This window comes from Chrysemys picta, chromosome 4 (genome assembly GCF_011386835.1).
Source record: "Chrysemys picta bellii isolate R12L10 chromosome 4, ASM1138683v2, whole genome shotgun sequence".
Taxonomy (NCBI): domain Eukaryota; kingdom Metazoa; phylum Chordata; order Testudines; family Emydidae; genus Chrysemys; species Chrysemys picta.
Genome location: NC_088794.1, coordinates 138,008,028 through 138,015,664, shown reverse-complemented (window position 1 = coordinate 138,015,664; position 7,637 = coordinate 138,008,028).

Below are 7,637 nucleotides of genomic sequence, written 5' to 3'. Positions count from 1 at the left end.
GCTGGACCCCCTTGGGGCTGCTCTAAGTTGTGTCTGGCTGCTCACACAGCCCCAAGGGGCCATTCAAGCTGCTTTCTTTAGTGGTCCCTGGCTGATGGAATGGCCGTAGGCAGGGGCACACAGCTTAGAACAGAGCTAAAGCAGAGTAGCGTGGACAGACCAGAGAATCAATAATGATGACCACTGTGATGCTGGAAAAAAAGGACATCCTGCTTTACAGCAATTCAAATAGAAGCAGACAATGATCTCAAGGCTTATTTCAAGCTCACAGAGCATTAAAGTTAACAATAAATACATTAAAAATACTCCCAGTGTTGTATGCACTCTCTTAGCCCCACAAAATGAAACGCTCTACGCAGCCCCCATGGGAATTGGATACCACTACACATGTGAGACTGTTAGAAAGCAGAGAGAGGGAAATCCTTGAAAATGCGGCATGAGGCAGTACCGGCTGCATAGCAAAAATGAATATAGTGGATTGGAGAAGAACAGTTGTGAAGCGTAAAGAAAAGAAAAACCCACAGAGAGTCTCTCCAAAAAGTCTACTGTCAATAATGGGAAAATGGAGGATTTGAGAGAAAGCAGTTAGATTAATGTGACAGTCTAACAGAGACTGAAAATGGGAATGGCCAGCATAAGAGTTCATTAAGGGGTGTACAGAAGAGGGGCACAAACCTAGAGAACACAAAGATACTGTCTAAACAATAAAGAGGCAGAAGAGATTGTCCCTCGAGAAGGTTTGACAATGCTCTTTCCGGAGCGCCGGAGCGGGGCCAAGCCGCTGGTGTGGCCCCAACCCAGCACCCTGGCCGGAGCGGGGCCGTGCTGTCTGTTGTGGCCGCGCCCCAGCGCCTAGCTGGAGCAACAGAGCGGGGCCGAGCCGCATGGTGCGGTTCGCAGGCTGGCTTAAAACAGCTCGCAGGCCGGATCCAGCCCACGGGCCATAGTTTGCCCACCCCTGCTATGGACCCAGATCTTGAGAGGAGCACTTCTATTTAGGCAAGTTCAGTAAAAAAAAAACCAACAGTGCCCAGAAGCTCCCATTCAGAAAGCTGGTGCTGAGCACTTTTGAAAACCTGGCCAATAGAGAATTCAGCATAGTTGCTCCTACATGCACCAGACCTGAGTCTGCCCCATGGTCAAATGCAGTGGTTGGCTAGGGAAAACAAAACACATCTACAATGTGAGAGCATTTGAGAGTTAGAGCTCGGGGAAGCCAGTGAAGTCTGGTGTCTGCTTTGTGAGAAACTTATGACCCGGTGATAAATGAAAGGCAGTTTCAAGGGTTAAAACAAAGAGAAAATAAGAGTGCGTGATTCAGCAAAAAATAAAAGAAAATGGAGGAATGCAAGCCCAAATATGAAACATACTACATAAAAAATAGAGCAGATACATCTTCAACAGCCACTCTGCACTCCCCCAAATGTTAAATCCAGAAGAAACTGCATCCCTTCCCTTCCACATGTTAAAATTGGTGTATTCCAATTACACAGACAATGGCTTGTAAATATTTTAAAATAGAGTAAGAAACAACATTTAGAGGTGATGTATATGTCAATTTCAATAGTGACCATTCCAGCAAGAGGCAAAGAAAAGCATTTTTTCAGTATAGTGAAGATTTTCCCATAATTGTTAAGATGACTGTTCTAAATATGCTCATATATAACTGCAGCAGTAACAGCAGCAAAAGTTGGAGTGAAACCTGGTTGAAGTAGTTGATCTGTTTGTCTCTTATTTTCTAAGGAATCTACATAAACTTTTACATGACACTAAAGCGTCCTCACATTTATTAAACACAACTTGTATTTTAAAATAAAGTTGTACAGAAAAATGAGTGCCTTCAAGGTTACTCGATGGCTCAGAGGGTTAGGTAATGGGTTATGGCAGAGCTTCACCTTTAAGCATCTGGTTGGAAGTGTCTGAAAAATGCACCATACAATGCTATTGGGAGCTTATCTGACATGAGTTAGGGGTCTCATTCTTGTGCAAGTGGAAGAGCGTTTACACAAAAACCACCATCATAAGTGGTCCCTTTGTTGGCATTCTCTGCAGAGGCCCAGGCCTGAATAGCAATGGAAAATGAACTACCTCACCTCTCCAGGGCTTTTTGGGGAAGCTCTCATTGTCTCTGCCCAGGCAGTACCTTGTCTGTGGATAGAGGACTTCAGTTTCCTGGGCTGTCAATCGGCACAAACACTAAAATACTGTTTTAAAGGACTTGAGCATTTTTCACTGGTGCCCTTTCAGCCTTGCGGAAAACTGGACTCACGTGTGACACTGACAACTGTCATCTAGCAGACCAGTTTCCCTCCTCATTTCACAAGCAGAAAAGGTTGACAGCAGTTTAGCAAGGAAAGTGAACTTTTATGGACTCAGCACCATTACCTATAGGCTTATATAAAGCTGCTATATAGAGTGTGTGTGTGGGGGGGGGGACGGGGACACAGGGATGGGACAGACAGTGCTGGAATTTTGCCGAGTTCAAGGTGCTTTCATGTTGGGAGGTGAGGCTAAATGAAATTGTAGCCTTCTCAGGTTCTGACACGTGCATTCCAAGGCTGTGGACAATCCCAAAAGCTATAGACGAGTTAAATTCTTGATTCAACCCACACTTATTTGAACAACTAACCTGTCATCACATCTTCACTCTCTGTGCACCGCCGTTGTATCACCATTAAACTCACTATAAATCTCTTATGAACAAAGCTCTGACAGCATAACCATAAACATGCAGCCTTCTGAGGGCAGAAGTATTATTTTCAAACACTGTCACCTTGTGGTACGTTGGAGCTACAACATAATCCTTTAAAACAACAAGGAGTCTGGTGGCACCTTAAAGACTAACAGATTTATTTGAAGAAGTGAGGTTTTTTACCCACAAAAGCTTATGCCCAATTAAATCTGTTAGTCTTTAAGGTGCCACCAGACTCTTTGTTGTTTTTGTGGATACAGAATAACACGGCTACCTCCTGATAGTTGACATAATCCTTCAGTACAGCTGCAGAATTAGCTTTGGGATGTATGGCCAGCCATACAGGGCAAAATTCTGCAGTCACTTACACCTGTGCAATGCCTGTGATACGTAATGAAGGGTAGAGCTTAGCCCATAGATTCCACTGCAAAAATAGAACCTCAGCTGGAGTTAATTCCCTTGATTCGGTCTCTGAAATCACCTACCATACCTCTATATAAGACACTTCAGAGAATTTATGCCATATCATTCACGTTGTTTAAAACCAAGCTTGAACAAGATGTTCTGGGATGACATCAATTTGGCCCTAAAGGAACCATTACTCATGTGATCTGGGATGGTCCAATCACAGAGCTGCCAAGTTTTGTGCTGGTTCATGTGTGGCATTACCAAATGGTGGGGAAAAGCCACTGGGGACCCCTTCAGGGTCCCCTGAAAGCAGTCAGTCGGAGTGAGAAGGCAGGGACCTATTCCTTGACAAGGCCGGATTAACCTTTTCTGGGCCCAGCGCCAAACATATTCATGGGCCCCCCAGGGGCAATGGAACATGGCACTGGGAGGTCGGTCACTGGAGCAAGGAGCCAGCCAGGGGCAATGGAGCATGGCATGGTGGGGTGGCCCCCTCCACCCAGCCTAGGGCGAGGGCACTGTTTACAAACTGGCAGTCGCCAGACGCACACTGGCCTGCCCGGCCCTGTGTTACCAGCGTGCCCCTTCCCCTTGGGGGTGGTCCCATGCCATACCATACAGCTCCCCTGCCCAATACTCCCTGACTCCATATATCCAGTGCCCCCCCAGACCCACTATGCCCAGTGCTTCCCTGACAGCCCCCCCCCACAAATGCACAGCACCCTGCACACCATCATCCCTGCCCAGTGCCCCCCCAGCCACAACCCAACCACAAGTGCCCAGCACCCCACACAGGCCTCCCACTGCCCAGCACCCCAACACACACAGACCTCCCCCATTGGCCAGCTCCTCCCCAATAGACTCCACACTGCCTAGCACCCCAAAACACAAAAACCTCCCCCACTCTCCCATGCCCTGTCCCAACCCCCACCCAGGCCGCACTCACCAGCCCTGCTGAGCCTGGTGCTGATGGTGCCCATGGTGGAGGAGCTGTTTCCTTGCAAGGACTGGGGGGCAGCGCGCCAACTTCCCCAGCCCGCTGCTTCCACAAAGCGGCAGGGACAGGCGGGCCCCGCGCCTGGGGAGCCTGAAGTGAACGGTCACTGGGCTGGAGCGGCTGCGGCTGACGGCTCTTCTCCATCCCCATCTGGTCACCAGCTGAGAGCAGCAAGCAGTGGGTGGGAGAGGGGCCAGGAGGCGGAGAGTAGCCAGCGGCTAGGGGCGCAGCGCAAGTGGAGTGGGCCCGGCCCCATGGCGCCACTGGCACCATTGTAAACCCGGTACCTACTGTCCCTGAATGCCCCAGATGCAAGGAGGGCTTGGAGGAGCCTGGAGCACAAGGGGCGCTGGGGAACTCAGTAGTGCTGAGTTATAGTGGGGAATCAGAAGCCATGAGAGAGCTGGGCCGTGGAGGGAGTCAGGGGCCGACACCAGTGGTAGTTGGTGTGGGAGGGAGCCTGGTGGAGGGATTGGTGGTGAGGAAAGGGACTGGTGGGCAGGGCGGGGGAGACAGCCTGGGGAGGGGGCTGTTGTAGGGTAGTAGGAGCCAGGACCTTGGGGAGGGATTTGGGGCAGGCTTCCTCACTCTGCCCCACACCTCATTAACCTCCCCAGCTGTACCCCTACTGTGCTCCACCCTAGCACCTACCCCCTTGTGTCCTCCTCTGCCCTGTCCCCTCCAGCCCCCCACCTCCCATCCATCAACCCCTCCACTGGCTGGCCTCTGGCCTGGCTTCCTTGAGCCAGGCACCACTGCACCCCCCAGTGTCCTGAGGGAGCAAGTGCAGTTTGGATGCAGGCGAGCACGTTAGGGTGACACTTGGCCACGCTACTGCATGGCTGAGTGGGAATCTGCCAACCAAATTATTAATGATCCAGTTATTAAATTCCAGCTAATGATTAAGGTTTCAAACGACCAGAATCTAAACAAACAAAAGCATCCTCCCCAGGTTTAACACTCTTTTATATCTAAGTAACCACCTGGCAGCTGATTTTTATATTACTGTGTAATGGCAGTCTTGAGACTTTACACCCGATAACTGGAAATATTTGCTTGTCAGAAATGTACTGATGTGCTCCCTGATTGTGTTGTATATGTAAACAGTTGCGATTCAAACAAACGGTGAATTGATATTCCTTTTCAAGGCTTCAGACTAGAAGGTGCAGGGCACCCACAATCCCTGTTGATCCCACCTTTTGACGTCAATGGGAACTGAGAGCACCCAGAACCCCGCATGACTAGGCCCTAAAATAGGTTCTTTGGAGAGAATCCAGCAGAGGGCAACGAAAATGATTAGGAGGTTGGGGCACATGACTTACAAGGAGAGGCTGAGGGAACTGGGGTTATTTAGTTTGCAGAAGAGAAGAATGAGGGGGGATTCGATAGCAGCCTTCAACTACCTGAAGGGGGTTGCAAAGAAGCTGGAGCTCGGCTGTTCTCAGTGGTGGCAGATGACAGAACAAGAAGCAATGGTCTTAAGCTGCAGTGGGGGAGGTCTAGGTTGGATATTATGAAACACTATTTCACTGGGAGGGTGGTGAAGCACTGGAATGGGTTACCTAGGGAGGTGGTGGAATTTCCATCCTTAGAGGTTTTTAAGGCCTGGCTTGACAAAGCCTTGGCTGGGATGATTTAGTTGGTTTTGGTCCTGCTTTGAGCAGGGGATTGGACTAGATGACCTGCTGAGGTCTCTTCCAATTCTATGATTCTTAGGGCCAGATCCAGAGCTCAGTTACACTCAGACAAAACAGGAGTAACTCCAGATTTCAGCTGAGTCACTAATTTTTCCATTAGTTTTACTAAGATCTGAATCTGCTTCTCTGAGTCCTTATTGCTCCCGGGTACGATGTATCAGTTCCCAACACTAATTCAAGCAAAAGATGGCTCTTTGATGCAATATGCGTTAGTAAACAAATCTAGCTGTCAATGTTTCATTGTAAATATGGGCTTACTTTAATCAGGGCTAGCACAACAAATATTGGCTATCTAGGTCTCCGCTGCTGGGCAGTGTAGTAGAGGGGATCTTCTTAAAGGGATAAGCTTCCCCACATCCCACTTCCCCACATCCCATAGCTGTGTTCAGAGCTGGAAGTGGGGCAGCTGTGCCATACCTGCATCAACTCCTGGCCTGAGCTGTCCTACTAATGGCATGAAGGGTGCCCTGAAAAGTACAGACCCCTCCAAGCTGTCCTAACTATTGAGGTGCAAGGAGTAGCTGGACTGAAGCCAGCTTTAAAAATGTAGGGCCAGATTTTTAAAGGTATTTAGGTGATCAAAGATGCAAATAGGCACCTAGTGGGATTTTCAAAAGCCTCTAGGCGCCTATCTGGTATAGACTGAAAACTATCTATCTATCTGGTGGTCACAGCCTGCTTATCCTCATCTGTCTCCAGCTGTGAGGAATGCCAATGTGATCGATTGCTACTAGTGGTTATGAACTGCCAGGCCTCCTCTCTCTGACTCCTTCATAGCCAGCTCCTTTCTTCCCTGAACCTGGGGTACTGATTTTCCTGAACCTTGCAGTCTTTGAACTTCTCAAAAGCATCTCTACATGCCCCACCCATCCAAGACTCTTTTCCTCCAGCACAGTCACCACTGCTTGTGTCCCTTCTGGCTTCCAGCAGGAAAGAACCCATGACACATCCATTGCAGATCATCACCACTGTTCCATAACTGGCAATTTTGAAATCACAATTGCAGAAAATTGTTTTTTTATTATTAATAATAATATCCCATCTCCTAGAACTGGAAGGGACCTTGAAAGGTCATTGAGTCCAGCCCCCTGCCTTCACTAGCAGGACCAAGTACTGATTTTGCCCCAGATCCCCAAGTGGCCCCCTCAAGAATTGAACTCACAACCCTGGGTTTAGCAGGCCAATGCTCAAACCACTGAGCTAGCTAGCTATCCCTCCCCCCTTAAGGAAAGCAAAGGGCCACAAGCAGAAATCTATGGCCAGCAGAGTTAAGGGCAATAGGAACAAGTTTTTAAAGTATATTGGGAACAAAAAAAAAATCCTGACAATGGTACTGATCCAGTACTAGATGGAAATGGTAGAACTATCAATAATAATGCAGAGAAGGCAGAAGTAGTCAATACATATTTCTGTTCTGTAATTTGGGGGGGAGGGGGAAGAGATGATATAGTCATCCCACAGGATGATGATGATAAAATAGCTTCCATTCCAACTGTAACTCAGGAAGATGTTAAAAAGCACCTACAGATCCAGATAACTTGCATCCAAGAGTTTTAAAAGAACTGCCTGAAGAGCTTGCTGGATTATTAATGTTGATTTTCAATAAGTCTTAGAACACAAGAGAAGACCCAGAAGATTGGAAGAAAGCTAATGGGCCCATTTTTAAAAAGGGTAAATGGGACGACCCAGGTAATTTTTGGCCTGTTAGTCTGACATCATTCATGAGCGAGATAATGGAATGACTGATACAGGACTTGATTAATAAAGAATAAAAGGAAGATAATATAATTAACACCAACCAACATGAGTTTATTGAAAATAGATCCTGTCATACTAACTTAAT